This window comes from Gigantopelta aegis, chromosome 15 (assembly GCF_016097555.1).
Source record: "Gigantopelta aegis isolate Gae_Host chromosome 15, Gae_host_genome, whole genome shotgun sequence".
NCBI classification, from domain to species: Eukaryota; Metazoa; Mollusca; class Gastropoda; order Neomphalida; family Peltospiridae; genus Gigantopelta; species Gigantopelta aegis.
This window is the reverse complement of record NC_054713.1, coordinates 36,066,619-36,087,593: the sequence shown is the minus strand read 5'-3', so window position 1 is coordinate 36,087,593 and position 20,975 is coordinate 36,066,619. Positions and strand designations below refer to the sequence as shown.

The window sequence follows — 20,975 nt, the reverse complement described above, 5'->3', positions numbered from 1 at the left end:
CCTAGATCCGCCTCTGCTTATTCCCGATGGCTTAGCCACGACACCACCGAGGCCGGTCGAGGCATGCCTGTGAGAATGTGCATATTATACAGAATACCTTGGTACAATGGAAAAACCTCGTGTCACAATTACTATAAGTTAGATACCAAATAGCTATAATTTTAAATGTGCTGTGAAACGTTTCCAGTCACGTACACCCAGCGAGTTAAGAAAGCCATCTCGTGTGTATGTTCTATAATTATACACCTGTGTCGGATCAATAAACACTCCTACACAAGTTGAGATTACAGGATCAAATCTAAGTACCGTTATAGACAGAAGGGCATTACGACTTAAGCTGGCGTAAGATGCTCACTGAAATTCAGACGTACACGACATTTAGTATACTTAAAGCATTAAATGGAGGTAAGCTAGGTAATATCCCTTCTGCACCAGCAGAGAGAGTGAGAGACAGAGAGAGACATAGAGACATAGTTTTCCATCACGGTCTGCAGAGGGTTTTTCCCCAGTGGTAAAACGCTCGCCTGATGCGCGGTCAGTGTAGGATCGATTCACGTCGGTAGTCCAGTTGGGCTATTTCTCGTTCCAGGCAGTGCACCACGACTGGTATATCAAAGGCCGTGGTATGTGGTATCCTGTCTGTGGGATGCTGCATATAAAAGATCCCTTTCTGCTAATTAATTGAAAAGAGTAGTCCATGGAGTGGCGACATCAGGTTTCCTCTCTAATTATCTCTGTAGTTCATAACCATATGTCCGACACCATATAACCGTAATTACAATTGGCGTTAAATAAAAGACTTCTTTCTTCCTTAATTTCCTCGGGTGTTTTTATTCAGTCCACCCGTGGTTGGGGCGGAGTAGGTCTGGGGCGTCTCGTCTCCTTTTTGGGGGCGGGTTCTTCTCTTGGGGCGGGTTCTTCACCTTGGTCTTGGCCCGAAGGCATAGTTTTGGATCAGTCCAGGGTATATAATCTTTTTCAATCTTAATCTTTTTAAGGGCATATAAATTGTTTAATTTTTCATTTTTCATTTACCTGTTTGGAAATGCCCAGTCAAAAACAAGCGTCACACTAAAGTAATTAAAATTAATTTTTATTTAAATACCATAGGTTATTTCAACGACGCATCAAAATCCCCCCTATGCCTTTTATAAATAATTCAAAATTGCCCCATTAAAAATTAATTATCTGTCCCACACTCGACCACTGGCCATGCCAGAGACTGGGTGTGGGAGAGACGTGCCTGAACCTTAATTGGATAGAGGCACGTTAATAGAGTTTACGCTACGCTACGCCTTAATTTAGAAAGCCATCTTTTAAATATTTTCTCTAATTATACACCTGTGTCGGCTTATTTCATTTCAACTTATTTTCGCGCTTATATCCAATTAATGTTCAAGCACGCTGACCTGGGCACACATCTCGGCTATCTGGGCTGTCTATCCAGGACAGTGGGTTATTTGCTAGTGGTTAGTGAGCGAGAGGAGGGTGTAGTGGTCTTACACCTACCCACCGAGTCGTTAAAGCTCACTCTGGGTGGGAGCCGGTACCGGGCTGCGAACCCAGTACCTACCAGTCTTATGTCTGATGGGTTTAACTGCATCACCATCGAGGCCGGTTGATGTGAATTAAGAAAGCCATCTTGTAAGTATTTTCTCTAATTATACACTTGTGTCGGCTCAATAAATACTCCTACACAAATTGAGATGACAGGATCAAATCTAAGTAGTAGACTCAAGGGCATTCGGTTGACGTAAGATGCCTACGGAGACTCAGAAGTAGACGTCATCTGATAATGATATACGTATTGAAGCATTAAACGGCCTCGATGGTTTTGTGGTTAGGCCATCGAATATAAGGATGGTAGGTACAGGGTTCGCACCCCGTTACCGGCTCCCACCCAGAGCGAGTTTTAACGAGTTAATGGGTAGGTGTAAGGCCACTACACCCTCTTCTCTTTCACTAACCACTAACAACTAACAACTAACAACTAACCTACTGTCTTGGACAGACAGTCCAGATAGCTGAGGTGTGTGACCATGACAGCGTGCTTGAACCTTAATTGTATATAAGCACGAAAATAAGTTGAAATGAAACATTGAAGCATTAAACGTAGGCACGCTGGGTAATACCCATTCTGCACCGACATTTTAGTGTTTACTTATCACAGCATGTAAAATAGCATTATCAGGTTATAAATTATAAATTGTATTTCAAAACATCTAGTTTTCAACTTTTAAGGGGGAGCACACACCCGATCTTTGTATTGCCCCCTCGATCTCAGTCACCCACCCCCATTTCCAATGTTTACTTGCTTTCACCGTGCCTGAACAGACAAAAACTAAATTATTTTTAAATAATACTTTGAAAGAAAAAAAACCCTCCACCCCAAAACAGATAAGAAACATACAAAACAAAACAAAAACAAAAACAAACTAAAAAACAAACTAAAAAAAACAAAAAAAACAAAAAAATACAAAAAAATACAAAAACAAACATAAACATAAACATAAATATAAAAAAAATAATAATAATAATAATAATAAAAAAAAAAAAAAAAAAAAAAAAAAAAAAAAACGATAACGAAAGCGAAATAAAAATGTCCTAAAAAAACCCAACTAAAAACGACAAAAATAATAATCAGACAAACAAAACATAAACAAAAAATTAAGTTCAAGAACGGAATAAATATATACAACACAGAATACTGACCATTTGCACAAATCCATATTATTATGTTGTAAAAAATATATATTTTTAAAATGATTCATCATACAAAATTCAATGTTTAAAAAATACTATACCAATGGGAGACAACCCAACTGAACGTATTAACAAGTGCTGAGACTGTTGGAAAGGAAATGTTTTATTTAACGACGCACTCAACACATTTTATTTACGGTTATTTGGCGTCAGACATATGGTTAAGGACCACACAGATATTGAGAGAGGAAACCCGCTGTCGCCACTTCATGGGCTACTCTTTTCGATTAGCAGCAAGGGATCTTTTATATGCACCATCCCACAGACAGGATAGCACGGCCTTTGATATACCAGTCGTGGTGCACTGGCTGTAGCGAGAAATAGCCCAATGGGCCCACCGACGGGGATCGATCCCAGACCGACCGCGCATCAAACGAACGCTTTACCACTGCGCTACGTCCAGGCCCTGGGACTCTGTTGGAATTTCACCATCGATATTATCGGTTATAATCGGTTGGAATTCCACCATCGATATTATCGGTTATAATCGGTTGGAATTCCATCATCGATCATCGGCTATAATCGGTTGGAATTCCATCATCGATCATCGGCTATAATCGGTTGGCACCAAACGATCAACTTTCGATTACACAATCCGTTAGAATTATATGAACATAAGAAGGATTTAAACTATAAGCAACATATGCATGTACCTGTTGTCATATTCGCCGGTATTTAGACCTCATAAATGGCTAATTTTACCTTTAGTAACTATTTTATGTCTTTTTCTTAATGTACACATGAAAACCAACTACAACACCAACATATTTTACAACAATTCCATTATCTGAACTGGAGGAACAATTACAGTTAATATTTCCCCACCGATCGATTACAACTTCATATAATCGACCATCACATTGGTAGAGCCAGATCGATAATTGTTCGATTATATCTGATCATTGCAACATCACTAGTATATATTAACAACGATAATCTATTAACCACCATCTTCTTCCTTCCACCACAGTCTGAAACTATTTTTTGAAGGAGGAGGGGGATGGGTGGGTGGGTGGAGTGCGTTGCCTAATGGTAAAGCGCTTCATTGGAGGATTCAGATGGGGGAGGGGGGATCACAGAGGACCTGTGACCGCCTTCCCTCCGCTCGTATGAAATGTCCTTTTTGATTACTCAAACTTCCCTTTTTTAGAATTTATGACACCTCCTTATAAAATCCTGGATCTGCCCCTGCGCTTTACCACTGGTCTGCGCTCCGGCCCTTGTTTGTCATGAAGCTGGCGCCCACCTGTCAGTCGACTGTGCGGGCCCGCGGACTGTTCGCCGTGGATGCTAATGAAATATTTTAAGACTAAGTGTAGATATAATCACACACACGGCAACACCAGCTGCTGTATCGTGCAGTATAGTGTGTCGCACGTTTTACATACATACACCAAGTATATAATATACATGTTTCCATTATTCCATTTTTCCATCTCTCTGTGTCTCTCTCACTCTTTCTTTTCTCTCTCTCTCTGTCTCCCCCCCCCCCCCCCCCCCCACCAACCCCCTTCCATCATGTACTTAAATCTTAATTATTATTTACTAAACATGCGAAATAGAAAATTTACTGTGTCTTTCTGTATATATTTAACATGCCCCAGTCAGGAATGGCAGGGTTTAAATAAACGGTGAAAAGACTAGGATCATCAGTGTCATTACTGCGATACGGGTGGCTTCACGCAGGGGAGGAGGAGAGAGAGAGAGAGAGAGAGAGAGGAGAGAGAGAGAGAGAGAGAGAGAGAGAGAGAGAGAGAGAGAGAGAGAGAGAGAGAGAGAGAGAGAGAGAGAGAGAGAGAGAGAGAGAGAGAGAGAGACGAGAGAGAGAGAGAGACAGAGAGAGACAGAGAGAGAGAGAGAGAGACAGACAAAGACAGAGAGAGACGAAGAGAGAGAGAGAGACAGAGACACACACACACACACAGAGAGAGAGAGAGAGAGAGAGAGAGAGAGAGAGAGAGAGAGAGAGAGAGAGAGAGAGAGAGAGAGAGGGTGGGGGGGGGGGCGTGGGCCGTGATAAATAGACAGGCAGACTGACAGACAGACAACGGGGAAGAGAAAGAGACATACTTGAAGCTTTACTACTGGACTACCTTCTTCACGAATCTATAGCAGGACGTAGCCCAGTCGTAAAGCGCTCGCTTGATGCGAGGTTGGTATAGGATCGATCCCCGTCGGTGGGCCCATTGGGCTATTTCTCGTTCTAGCCAGTGAACCACGACTGGTATATCAAAGGATGTGGTGTGTGCTATCCTGTCTGTGGGATGGTGCATATAAAAAATCCCTTGCTGCTAACCGAAAAGAGTAGCCCATGAAGTGGCGACAGCGGGTTTCCTCCGTCAACATCTGTGTGGTTGGTAACCATATGTCCGACGCCATGTTGAGTGCGTCGTTAAATAAACTATTTTATTCCTTCCTTCCTTCCTTAAAGGGACATTCCCGAGTTTGCTCCATTGTAAGATGTTTTAAAGGGACATTCCCGAGTTTGCTCCATTGTAAGATGTTTTAAAGGGACATTCCCGAGTTTGCTCCATTGTAAGATGTTTCCGACTAATAAAATATTTCTACGATTAAACTTACATATTAAATATATTTTCTAGTTTAGAATATCAGTGTCTGTATATTCAATGTGTTTCTTGTCGTCGTAATATTTGTAAGAAGCCCAAACTGGATTTTGTCTTCAAATAATTTCGTACGTACGAAAAAAAAGTCTTTTAGGAAATAAAATGAAATTTACGCTAGTACAAATATTAGAACGATAAGAAACACGTTTAATATACAGCCACTAATATGTTGTGCAGGAAAATATATTTGATATGTAATTACAATCGTTAAAAAGTCTCTGTTAATCGATATCATCTTAAAAATTGCAGCAAACTCGGGAATGTCCCTTTAAACATAACATACAAACATCTTCACGAATATGAGTCTTCTATAATATTTTTCTTTGACATCAGTTTTCTTGTATATCTGAATACCCACAAGGTTTTGTTTTAAGCCTGGCTGACATCAATATTCAATTTAGAGCTCGCTACAGAGAGTATCCAGTTTGTTATGACGATCGATCACCGCTGTCTGGGATTAAAGTACACAAGACTATAATAATGATATATTTTTACATCATAATGGGAAAAAACAAAACAACTGTTGGCGACGTCATAAATTATTAGTGTTGTATGGAAGCATGTGATACTGCTTACAGTTAAAGCATTTCAGATACGCCATGGGTCTGTTGATACTACGATCCAATCATCTCCAAGACGACCGAGTTAGATCTACTACCCCAGAGGAGTCATTTTACAGAGGCGGATCCAGGGGGGGGGGGGGGGGGTGTCAGGGGATCAGTCACACGCGCACACACACACACATACGCACGCTCACACAGCACACACACGTACGCACGCTAACACAGCACACACGCATACAGACGCGCACACAGGCACGCACGCACGCATACATACACACACGTACATACACATGCATATATGCACAAAATCACACACACACACACAGGTACACGCACGCATACATACATACATACATAGAGACGCACACGTTCAAATACACACATACACACACAAGCACCAAAACGCTCACATGCACAAGCACATATAGATACACGTATGTACACTCGCAAACACACATTCAAACACACATGAACACACACACACACACACATGCATAACCAGACTTTCTCTCTCTCTCTCTCGCTCTCTCTCTCTCTCTCACACACACACACACACACACACACACAGACAGACAGGCACACAGATACCTGCATGCGCAAACACACAAACACACACATATACACATGAACACACGCATAAATATACATATACATACACATACAAACATACGCACGCATACACTGCTATACATACACATATATATCAACACACACACGCATGCACGCACACACAAACACACACATAAATAAACAAACGCATATACACAGAGAATCAAACACATACACACATACACACACACATAAAAATTCCCCACACAAATACTTATATACACCTACACCTACAAATATACAGGCACATGTACATATACACATGCACACACATGCATACATCTACAAATACACAGGCATATACATACGCACATGCATACTCATACATAAACACCTACACATACACACACATAAACATACAGACAAATGCACACATGCACACATACACCGGAACATACACACAGCCACATACACACAATATTAATATCACACACACACATACACACATACACCACATAATACACAAAGCACACACAGGCAGAGGCATACAGACACACACATACACACAAACACACACACAGACATACATACACACACGCATACACAAATAGACAAACACACATATACACACAGGCAGACAGACATATACACACATACAGACATACACACACAGAGACACAAATACACACAAACATACATACACACAGACAGACAGACAGACACACTCTCTCACACAAACTCACACGCACAGACACAGACAGACACACACACACTCACGCACAGACACACACACACAGACAGACACACACACACACACATACACACGCATACACAAAGAGACAAACACACATATACACACAGGCAGACAGACAGATACACACAGACAGACATACACACACACAGACACAAATACACACAAACAACACACACGTACATACTCACACAGACAGACAGACACACACACTCTCTCTTTCTCACACAAACTCACACGCACAGACAGACACACACACACGCTCTCACGCACAGACACACACACACATACACACAGAAACACACACACACACACACATACACACACACACACACACAGACACACATACACACACACACACACACACACACGAACAGACGTCACAACTGTCACTGCTCTGCCTGTGATATGCAGATAAACAGAATACCAATATAAATTATGTACGTTTCTTTTCCATATTGTGGTCATTATTTTAGTGTTGTACGAGTTCTTCAGGTGGCAATATGTATAATTCAGTTTGTACGTCCCTCTCCCCCCTTAACATCGCGCTCCGTGGGGGAAACCAACGACGATTTCTATCTCGACTGGTACCAATCATTTCTATTCCGGCTGCGTAATGGGGCCGTGGAGACTGTCTTCCAATCGTGACCGGTTTAGTCTCGCGACAGCTGCTGGTATCAAATCACGTGACCATTTAATGTCATTTGTCCTGTGGTTTAGATTCTTTATTGGAACGTTTATTATTATTTTTTTCAATTAAAAAAAAAATTCATTTGTGTCTCGACAATCGATAAAGTCTTTTGTATCGTCTGTTATTTGCATACAAACCAACTGTTTATCGTGGCGATAGTCCGCAACAGATTAAAAGCTGGAGTCACGCGTCCATTTGTTCTGTGAACTGGCGATAGTGAGTACCATTGCGTGTGAAGATGAGGATTGAAAATATGTTGACGTAAGTAAATTTCGTTTTTCTTTAAAAATGTGCTATTTTTTCGTAGCGAAAAGACTTTGCCGTAATTGTTACGAAAATAGGCCATTCCTTCGTGTCACACATGTTTTTGGTCATAGTATTACAGCGTCACAGATGTCGGTGGCAATTCGTTTGTGGCTTGCAGGACCGTAGAAACCGTGGGTGGCGGATGGGGGTGCGGGTGGGGTGGTGGCGGAAAATGTAAAATTATGGTGCTACTATATATATAATTAAATGTAAAAATATGACTTGTGCCCTCCCCCCAAACCAATCCCCCCCCCCCCAGTCCTAGTCCAAATATCGTTCTTTCGGGCCTGACTAACCCAGGTATCCTGCTTTTGTTCGCCAAATACTTCGCCACTCTTCAGTTGTTCTGACATATAATGCTAGTGTCAGACTGTCAACTGTCAGCAGAAAGTTGGCCAACTCCACGGTTGCGTTGTCATTTCCCCAACTCCTGACCTATACGACGAGAATCGAGTCGTGACAGCAGAAAGTTGGTCAACATTGTCGTGGCAGTTGGTAGCCTGAGCCTAGCTTTACTCAAGGTCATGTATTCGTGTGACAGTGCACATGGTCTTAATTTAGGTGGGACGTTTTATGTGTGTGTCGTGTCACCCATGTTTATAATGTGTCATATCACTGTATTCATGTTCATAATTTCGTTAGGTCATAATTTCGTGTTATGTCACTCGCGGTCATATCTGGGATCGATCCCCGTCGGTGGGACCATTGGACTATTTCTCGTTCCAGCTAGTGTACCACGACTGGTATATCAAAGGCCGTGGTATGTGCTATCCTGTGATATGCTATAGAAGATCCCTTGCTACTAATGGAAAAAATGTACCGGGTTTCCTCTCTAAGACTATTTTCAAAAATTACCAAATGTTTGACATCCAACAGCCGATGATTAATAAATCAATGTGCTCTTGTGGTGTCGATAAAAAAACAACTTACTTTTCGTGGTCACATTTTCTTGTCTGTGAATCCATGGTCGTAGGGTGTCACAAGTGATTAGATAACTAAAAGAAACAACACATAAAACCAATATAAGTTTGCTACATTTATTTACATCAGCAAATAATAATCATATGCACTCACACATTTCAATCATTACTCAAACCATAGGCCTATTCGTCATACATCAATGCACACTAACACAACCCCTCACACCCAAACCTTTCTCTCCATCACACATTTAACTAATTTCACCAGTCACCATCTTAGTACAGATGATCACCACACTACTCAATATTAATTATACACAAATACTACTCAAAATAAAATATCAGTGTCCACTTATGACTTCATATATCTTCATTAAAACAGTTCTTTTATAACACCCAAAGTCACTTATTTATATTAACTAATTAAGCAGTATTGCACATACTACTTTCATCCATTATAAACTATCACTGCTAATGTTTCAACACATACATGAGCACGTTGTTAACTAATACAATTATGAACTAATTGCACAACTCATACTAATAAACATAGTATAGTAAATCTACAAATAATTACTTTCAAATCACATTCTGCTCTGATTACCCTTGACTTGTGACATAGGGCGAGACGTAGCCCAGTGGTAACGCGCTCGCTTGATGTGCGGTCGGTTTGGGATCGATCCCTGTCAGTGGGCTCATTGGGCTATTTCTAGCTCCAGCCAGTGCACCACGACTGGTACACCAAAGGCCGTGGTATGTGCTATCCTGTCTATGGGATGGTGCATATAAAATATCCCTTGCTGCTAATCGAAAAGAGTAGCCCATGCAGTGGCGACAGCGAGTATCCTCTTAATATCAGTGTGGTCCTTAACGATATGTCCGACACCATATAACCGTAAATAAAATGTGTTGAGCGTGTCGTTAAATAAACCATTTCCATGGTCGTATGTTCGTGTTGTGAAGTTACGATTCATGTTAGTATAAATTATAATGGCTGCGGCTATTATTTCGTGCAAAGGCACTCAGTGCTACAATGTTGCGTCATTTCATCCATGATCACACTTTTGTGTCGCACTTGACCATAGTTCATGTCACAGCACGAGGTCATGATTTTCAGTCATAGCACAGTCGCACTCAGTTTCCTGTAATGATACGTAAGGCCATAATTTCACGTCACTGCACTTATGATCATAATTTCATGTCACAACATCATGGTCATAACTGTGTATCGCGACAGTCGTAATTTCGTGTCATGGCAAAGATATATAGTCATAACATTCATTGTCATAATTTCGTGTTATGAAAAACATATATAGTCATAATTTCGTGTCATAACATCCATGGTCATAATTTCGTGTCATAACATCCATGGTCATAATTTCGTGTCATAACATCCATGGTCATAATTTCATGTCATAACATCCATGGTCATAATTTCGTGTCATGAAAAACATATATAGTCATAATCTTGTGTCATAACATCCATGGTCATAATTTCGTGTCATGAAAAACATATATAGTCATAATTTTGTGTTACAACATCCATGGTCATAATTTCGTGTCATGAAAAACATATATAGTCATAATTTCGTGTCATAACATCCATGGTCATAATTTCGTGTCATAACATCCATGGTCATAATTTCGTGTCATAACATCCATGGTCATAATTTCATGCCATAACATCCATGGTCATAATTTCGTGTCATAACATCCATTGTCATAATTTCGTGTCATGAAAAACATATATAGTCATAATTTTGTGTCATAACATCCATAGTCATAATTTCGTGTCATGAAAAACATATAAAGTCATAATTTTGTGTCATAACATCCATGGTCATAATTTCGTGTCATAACATCCATGGTCATAATTTCGTGTCATGAAAAACATATATAGTCATAATTTTGTGTCACAACATCCATGGTCATAATTTCGTGTCATGAAAAACATATATAGTCATAATTTTGTGTCATAACATCCATGGTCAAAATTTTGTGTCATAACATCCATGGTCATAATTTCATGTCATAACATCCATGGTCATAATTTCGTGTCATGAAAAACATATATAGTCATAATTTTGTGTCATAACATCCATGGTCATAATTTCGTGTCATAACATCCATGGTCATAATTTCGTGTCATGAAAAACATATATAGTCATAATTTTGTGACATAACATCCATAGTCATAATTTCGTGTCATGAAAAACATATATAGTCATAATTTTGTGTCATAACATCCATGGTCATATAATTTCGTGTCATAAAATCCATGGTCATAATTTCGTGTCATGAAAAACATATATAGTCATAATTTTGTGTCATAACATCCATGGTCATAATTTCGTGTCATAACATCCATGGTCATAATTTCATGTCATAACATCCATGGTCATAATTTCGTGTCATAACATCCATGGTCATAATTTCGTGTCATGAAAAACATATATAGTCATAATTTTGTGTCACAACATCCATGGTCATAATTTCGTGTCATGAAAAACATATATAGTCATAATTTTGTGTCATAACATCCATGGTCATAATTTCGTGTCATAACATCCATGGTCTTAATTTCGTGTCATGGAAAACATATATAGTCATAATTTTGTGTCATAACATCCATTGTCATAATTTTGTGTCATAATATCCATGGTCATATTTTCATGTCATAACATCCATGGTCATAATTTCGTGTCATAACACACATGGTCATATATTCGTGTAATAAAACTGGACAACAAAATCGTAATCCCTGATAAAAATCGTATCTCTGCACGTGGCAGAGTCAAAACGATGTTACGCAAAGTCGTGATTGCCTCCATCATTCACTGTCGTGTGTTCGTCCTTAAGAGGACCGCCACTCCACTAAGACTGCTACTTCCGAGACTAGCTTAGAAAACCCAAACTTGCACAGGATAGAGCTCAATGGAATATTTACATTTGTGGTAGTATGTACTCATGAAGCACTGTAAACAAAACCAGTGGCACCCGGCATGAGTACTGCCACCACAGCCATCAAGTCCATAGTTTCACCATAAAGATGAACAAAGCATGTACTAGGTCAAAATAGGGTATTGCATCAGACATTATATCAGTCAGTGATGCGTCATATCGTCAAATGACCCCTGAATGTATATCATAATACATTTTGAAGGCATTCATGGATGTTGTAACACTGATCAAACAACGTCTATACCAGAACGACATATGCCGGTCTTTAAAATCGCAAGCCCTACTTAGGTATCTCAGAAGTTGCCAAATATAGACACGAAAAGCTGGAGCAGAAGGAATATTGTTCGACATGAAGGGACAATTGACTATTGGAAAGTTGAAGTCACCCGTTTGACACAGCTTTGTATGGTGAAGGCCAAAGGTCGTTCTGCATCTCTATGTATAGATCAAGTTAGGGGCGGGGCGTAGCCCAGTGGTAAACCTCACGCCCGATGCGCGGTCGGTCTGGGATCGATCTCCGTCGGTGGACCCATTGGGCTATTTCTCGTTCCAGCCAGTGCATCACGACTGGTATATCAAACGTCGTGGTATGTGCTGTCCTGTCTGTGGGACACATAAAAGTGCATATGAAAGATCCCTCGCTGCATTAGGAAAAATGTAGTGGGTTTTCTCTGATGACTACGTGTCAGAATTACCAAATGTTTGACATCCAATAGCCGATGATTAATTAATCAATGTTCTCCAGTGGTGTCGTTAAACAAAACAAACTTTAGATTAAGTTATGAAATAGGTTTTATAATTTCTGTGGTTTCCTTTATTTCTAATTGGTGTGTAAATCAATGGAAGGTAATCCAGTAATCTGTGATCCTGTTATTATTGAATGATATAAGATCATCAATGCATCGAAAGGTGAAAGGTGAAAGGTGAAATTTTACCAGACTTTGATATACTAGTGGGGCGGGACGTAGCCCAGTGGTAAGGCGCTCGCTCGATGCGCGGTCGGTGTGGGATCGATCCCCGTCGGTTGGCCCATTAGGCTATTTGTCGTTCCAGCCAGTGCACTACGACTGGTATATCAAAGGCTGTGGTATGCACTACCATGTCTGTGGGTTGGTGCATATAAAAGATCCCTTGCTGCTAATCGAAAAGAGTAGCCCGTGAAGTGGCGACAGCGGGTTTCCTCTCTCAATATCTGTGTGGTCCTTAACCATATGTCTGACGCCATATAACCGTAAATAAAATGTGTTGAGTGCGTCTTTAAATAAAACGTGTCTTCTGTCCTTGATATAGTAGTAGTCAGATTAGTTAGAAAAGCTGATTGATATGCACAGGTAAACAAATCGGCGAATAATGGAGCACAGTTGATGCCCATAGTGATACCTGTCTATATGTCCTGTCCCCAACTCTGACATATATGTTGTCAGTGAGGAATTCCGGCATTTCATATGTTTGTCTCAATATACTTTTCAAAGTTTTATCTTGTTTTACTTTCAGTCTTAACAAATTGCCCAGGGCCCCATTCCAAGTAGCGATATTAGCCCTAAGATCAACTTGGTGCATAGGGTAGCTATGCGTCTAAGGTAATCTTAGCCCTAAGATCAACTTGGTGCATAGGGTAGCTATGCGTCTAAGGTAATCTTAGCCCTAAGATCAACTTGGTGCATAGGGTAGCTATGCGTCTAAGGTAATCTTAGCTCTAAGATCAACTTGGTGCATAGGGTAGCTATGCGTCTAAGGTAATGTTAGGGTTAAGATCGTTTCGTGGAACGGGGCCCTGATCCATTGGAGATAGTTATATATTTGTACATGTGCATTTCTGTTCACCTATTTTAGTAATACATTTCGTGTACAGTGGCTGAACAAATCACACTGGTGAACGTCTTAATTTGGATTGTGACTGGATAATTTCAAGTAAATCTTTGAAGTTCTTGAGAATCTACAGGTGATTAATACCATTGGTCTCGAAGACCTTTTGCCACCTTAAGCGAGCACTCAACCGACTGAGCTAAATCCTGCCCACAAATGATGTAATGGTGCCTACATATGATGTAATGGTGCCTACATATGATGTAATGGTGCCTACAAATGATGTAATGGTGCCTACATATGATGTAATGGTGCCTACAAATGATGTAATGGTGCCTACATATGATGTAATGGTGCCTACATATGATGTAATGGTGCCTACATATGATGTAATGGTGCCTACAAATGATGTAATGGTGCCTACATATGATGTAATGGTGCCTACATATGATGTAATGGTGCCTACATATGATGTAATGGTGCCTACATATGATGTAATGGTGCCTACATATGATGTAATGGTGCCTACAAATGATGTAATGGTGCCTACATATGATGTAATGGTGCCTACATATGATGTAATGGTGCCTACATATGATGTAATGGTGCCTACATATGATGTAATGGTGCCTACAAATGATGTAATGGTGCCTACAAATGATGTAATGGTGCCTACAAATGATGTAATGGTGCCTACAAATGATGTAATGGTGCATACATATGATGTAATGGTGCCTACAAATGATGTAATGGTGCATACATATGATGTAATGGTGCATACAAATGATGTAATGGTGCCTACAAATGATGTAATGGTGCCTACAAATGATGTAATGGTGCCTACAAATGATGTAATGGTGCCTACAAATGATGTAATGGTGCCTACATATGGCGGTTATGTTGTTAGATGCTTTGACATTGGACACTATCACAAACTGTTCGTGTGGGGCAGACAGAATCTCTATCACAGATAACTGTGACAGAAAGAGCTTTCTGGCAGAATATGTTTTCTTTCGCAGTTTCTGCATTCGCCCAAATGACAATATCGCGTATTGACTTGATCCATTCTGAAAAACATTCAACAAGTTTACTCATATGCAGCCCTTTTGTTTTGCATATGATTCGACAGATATTGAGGGGGGGACCCGCTGTCGCCACTTCATGGGCTACTCTTTTCGATTAGCAGCAAGGGATTGTTTATATGCACCATCCCATAGACAGGATAGCACATATAACGGCCTTTGATGTACCAATCGTGGTGCACTGGCGGGAGCGAGAAATAGCCCAATGGGCCCGCTGACGGGGATCGATCCCAAACCGACCGCGCATCAAGCGAGCGCTTTACCACTGGGCTAAGTCTCCCCCCCCCCCCCCCTGTTATAATGATTATGTCCACTGGTTGGTTGCAAAACTATGGATGTACTGTTGTGACTGTTTTGTTTTGTTTAACGACACCACTAGAGCACATTGATTTATTAATCATCGGCTATTGAATGTCAAACATTTGGTAATTTTTGACATTTAGTCTTAGAGAGGAAACACGCTACATTTTTCAATTAGTAGCAAGATATCTTTTTATATGGACCATCCCTCAGACATGTTAGTACATACGACGGCCGTTGATATACCAGTCGTGGTGCACTGGCTGGAACGAGAAATAGCCTTATGGATCCTCCGACGGGGATCGATCCTAGACCGACCGCGCATCAGCCGACCGCTTTACCACTACGCCCCACCCCCTTGTTATTGTTTTGTTTTGTTTTTTAAATATATTTATTGCCCCAGATATTTTTATATTGATAATGTCAGGGTTGGGGCCCTGAAATCATTATCTTACAATAGATACATAAATATAAAGTGCATTCAATAAAATTACTAGTTAATTAAAACAGTCAAATTTGGAGCACAAAATTAATGACAGACTAAATATGTAATAAAAGAGAAATTAAACAGATAGACAGAAAGAAAAGAAGAAAAGAAAAATCCATATTTCCAAATATAGAAAACAAACGTTATTGGCTTGTTATGACTGTTGAAGTCAAAACTCATGGTTAGATGTTACGCAATGACACTGACCACAAAATCGTGTTATGGTACTGAGAGCATAACTTTGTGTCATTGTACTCAAGACCGTAATGTTGTGTAATAGCACACAATGGCTTAATTTCGGGTCAGTGCACCAGTTGTCATAATTTGATGTAACGACTCTGAATGTCATAATTTTGTGTCACAGCAATGTAACAACACCAACTGTCACAATGTCATGTACTAAATTAAAGGGACATTCCTGAGTTTGCTGCAATGTTTAAGATGTTATCGACTAACGGAGACTTTTTAACGATTGTAATTACATATCAAATATATTTTTCTGCATAAAATATTAGTGGCTGTATATTAAACGTGTTTCTGATCGTTCTAATATTTGTACAAGTTTAAATTTCATTTTATTTCCTAAAATATAATTTTTTCGTACGTACGAAATTATTTGAAGACAAAATCCAGTTTGGGCTTCTTACAAATATTCAGACAACCAGAAACACATTGACTATACAGACACTGATATTCTAAACCAGAAAATATATTTAATATGTAAGTTTAATCGTAGAAATATTTTATTAGTTGGAAACATCTTACAATGCAGCAAACTCGGGAATGTCCCTTTAAGAGAAACATCTTACAATGCAGCAAACTCAGGAATGTCCCTTTAAAGTTTGTTTTGTTTAACGACTCCACTAGAGCACATTAATTGTTCATCGGCTATTGGATGTCAAACATTTGGTAATCTCTGACATACAGTCATCACAGGAAACCCGCTACATTTTCCCCATTAGCCCCTGTCATGTACTAATGCTAGGATCAGCCTGTCAACTGTTAGGACGAAGTTGGCCAACTCGACGGTTGCATTATAATTTTCCCCAACTCCCCGACTTAGACGAGTGCGCACAGGTTAACAACTAATGGGTTATACGACGAGAATCGAGTTGTAAGAGCGCCCATAGTAACAGCTGGACACGCCCGTAGTAACAGCTGGACACACCCATAGTAACAGCTGGACAACTCATGTATTATATTTTCGTGTCGTAAATTCACGACCACATGATCATGCTATTATATTGGCACGATATTATGCACAGACAGTAGAGTAATGCTAGGATTAGACTCCCAACTGTCAGCACAAAGTTGGCCAACTTTCTGCTGTCACGACTTCTGCGACTGTCCAGTTGCTAGTCTGGGCGACCTCACAACTCAATTCTCGTCGTATAACCCATTAGTTGTTAATTTGAGCGCACCCGTCTAAGTCATGTTTTGGGAAATCACAACGCCACCCTCGAGTTGGCCAACTTCGTCGTAACAGTTGACAGGCTGACCCTAGCATAACAGCTAAGCTTGTAAACTATGTTAGTTACATACCATACTTGGCAGAACTAGAATCGTGTTGTTACCATTCAAACTTAAAGTTTGTTTTGTTAAAGACACCACTAGAGCATATTTATTTAGTAATCATCGACTACTGGATGTCAAACATTTAGTAATTTTTTACTCAAGGTCTTAAAGGGACATTCCTGAGTTTGCTGCAATTTTTAAGATGTTATCCACTAACAGAGACTCTTTAACGATTGTAATTACATATCAAATATATGCATAAAATATTAGTGGCTGTATATTAAACATGTTTCTGATCGTTTTAATATTTGTACTAGGTTAAATTTTATTTTATTTCCAAAAATATAATTTTTTCGTACAAAGTCCAGTTTGGGCTTGTTACAAATATTAAAACGACCAGAACCACATTTAATATACAGACACTGGTATTCTAAACCAGAAAATATATTTAATATGTAAGATTAATCGTAGAAATATTTTATTAGTCGGAAACATCTTACAATGCAGCAAACTCAGGAATGTCCCTTTAAAGGAAATCCGCTACATTTTTCCATCAGTAGCAAGTGATCTTTGATATACCAGTCGTGGAGCACTGGTTGTAGCGGGGAAACAACAATTAGCGAACGGGTCCATTGATTTTTATTAATCATCGGCTAATGGATGTCAAACATATGGTCATTTCGACACCGTCATAGAGATGAAACCCGCTACATTTTTCCATTAGTAGCAAGGGATCTTATTGTGCACCATCCCACAGACAGGATAACACATACCACGGCTTTTGATATACCAGTCGTGGTGCACTGGCTAGAGCGAGAAATAGCCCAATAGGCCCACCGACGGGGATCGATCCTAGGCCGACCGCGCATCAAGCGAGCGTTTTCCCACTGGGCTACGTCCCGCCCCCATTGAAAGGAAGGAAATGCTTTATTTAACGACGCACTCAACACATTTTATTTACGGTTATATGGCGTCTGACATATGGTTAAGGACCACACAGATTTTGGGAGAGGAAACCCGCTGTCGCCACTTCATGGGCTATTCTTTTCAATTAGCAGCAATATATCTTTTATATGCACCATCCCACAGACAGGATAGCACATACCACGGCCTTTGATATGCCTGTCGTGGTGCACTGGCTGGAACGAGAAATAGCCCAAATGAGCCCACCAACGGGGATCGATCCAAGCGGGTCCATTGGAGTGGTTTGATCCTACGATGCAAGCGCATCAGGCGAGCACTCTACCCACTGAGCTAGATCCCGCCCACGTCTTAAAGTTGTTTTTTTTAACGATACCACTAGAGCACATTGATTTAGTAATCATCGGCTATTGCATGTCAAACATTTGGTACGAGGAAACCCGCTACATTTTTTTCATCACGTCAGATCAGGTCATAGGGCTTAACGTGCACATTCAGAGTAAGCTGTTTTAGCATACGCCTGTCATGGGTACAGGTGCCAGCCTCGGTCGGCTCCTCCGTCCAGGACAGGAAAGGTTTGGGGTGGGTGGGAGAAAGGACCGCCTGCACTGGCAGGGACAAGAGAGCACCAGAAGCCCGATCGAGGCCGGTAACAGGCGGGTTTTTGTTTTTTCATCAATAGCAAGGGATCTTTTATATGAACTGTCCCACATACAGGACAGCACATATACTAATTAATGAATTGGTCCATTGAGGTGGTTCGATCCTACGACGCTAACACCTCAGGCGAGCGCTTTACCGACTGAGCTAGCTCCCGCCCCTCGTTACCACCCACGTCTTGTGCATAGACTTGGTTACCATGGCGTCGCTATGTGTTTTCGCATACTCTTCGATTTCGTTACCGGGCACTTAGACAGAAATGTGTAGAAGATGCATAACTTGTATATCGATGTGCGCTCATTTCAATAGACGCCGTGGCCGTGGTAAATGTTAATGTGATAACATCTGTTTGCGAGGTGATCCATTACGTGGTCGTCGAATCAGTTTGTATATCGGTTTCAGGCGGGTGTGCAGCAATTTATGCAGCAGTGGGGGGGGGGGAGAGGGAGGGAGTCTACACAGGTCAGGAGGGGAGGGGGTCTACACAGGTCAGGCCAGGTCATAGGTTTTAAAGGGACATTCCTGAGTTTGCTGCAATGTTTAAGATGTTATCGACTAACAGAGACTTTTTAACGATTGTAATTACATATCAAATATTTTTTTCTCCATAAAACATTAGTGGCTATATATTAAACGTGTTTCTGATCGTTATAATATTTGTAGTAGGTTAAATTTCATTTCATTTCCTAAAAAAAAAAAAACGAAATTTTTTGAAGACAAAACCGAATTTGGGCTTCTTGCAAATATTAAGATGACCAGAAACACATTGAATACACAGACACTGATATTCTAAACAAGAAAATATATTTAATGTGTAAGTTTAATCGTAGAAATATTTTATTAGTTGGAAACATCTTGCAATGCAGCAAACTCAGGAATGTCCCTTTAAAGGGACATACCCTAGTTTTTAAACACTAAGGCATATTTTTGCCTACTATAGCCGTTTTTGATAGCTGAAATCGTACTTTACTTAGATTTTTATGGTTTAGATAATCAATATCCGTACATTCGAAATGTTTTTGGTCATTTCCTGGTGTTTTTGATAAAACTACAAGTAAAATGCATTTCTATTTTTTGGTCAGAAACCCGAACGGGGTGCCCGTTCTAAGAAGTAACAGTTATGGTAGTCGGAAGAGTCGAGTGTAGTTATTTTAGAGGGTATTTCCCATTTCTAAGTCACAGACTCATGTGATTACTCAGTTGTAACTTTATCCAAATGTGTTACAGGTTTTGTAGATTAACTAAGGGGGTAGGGTTAATATTCACGGGTTGAAACTAGGGTCTTGTCCCTTTAACTAAACTTAGTGTTAATTTTCACGGGTTGAATTGAAACAACGGTCTGTGGTCCCGTGGTACATGCACGGTTCAGAGCTACAAGTGTGTTGTAGCGTACGCCATCCCAGGGGAAGAAGGACTAGTGGACTTATGCCGGGGCTCCTTCGTCACATGGGATCTAGGACGTGTGGCGGAGTCAGGTTTGTAGGGAGGTTGGCTCTCTCGGGCGATCCGAGAGGAGCGGGCAGCGATAGAGCGCGCGAGACGGGAGAGCGCGACGCCGACGAGAGAAAAGAAGAGAGCCACGACTTCTCTCTCTCGGAGGGGGTCAGGGGGGATGCGGAAAGAGAGCGACGCTTCTCTAAGCTCCAGATAGAGACTCGAGCGCTCTCAGAGAGAGAGAGCTCTCTCGGAGGGCAGCCGAGAGAGAGCTCGGAGAGCGGAGAGAGAGAGAGCGAGCTCAGCGAGCGGGCGAGGCGGGGGGGAGAGAAGGAGGAGGCTCCGACGCTGAGAACTGTGCGAGCTACTACTCCTAGCAGGGGGGGTCCAATATCATCCTAACGACGCTAGCGTGACGGGACAAGCTCGCGAAGGGGGAGACGAAAGAGGGCGCGCGCGCACAGCGAGAGAGCGAGAGAGAGAGGGCGAGCGAGCGAGTAAAGAGAGAGACGAGAGAGAGAAAGAGGATACGCAACAGCGAGACGCGTCGAGGGGGCGGGGAGGAGGCGGAGAGAGAGAGAGCGAGAGCGAGAGAGAGGGGAGCGCGAGAGCGAGACGCGCGCGAGCGAGCAGCGAGAGAGG

At 40.9% G+C, this 20,975-nt stretch overlaps 1 protein-coding gene across 1 annotated transcript in view; it reads left to right on the top strand.

Annotated features, from left to right (window-relative positions):
• Positions 1-7,933: 7,933 nt before the first annotated feature.
• LOC121389795 overlaps positions 7,934-20,975 on the top strand; it is an 84,491-nt gene continuing 71,449 nt past the window's right edge. Inside the window, exon 1 of the mRNA XM_041521444.1 lies at positions 7,934-8,202. The gene's annotated coding sequence lies outside the window, so the exon portion shown is untranslated. The remainder of the gene's footprint in view (positions 8,203-20,975) is intronic.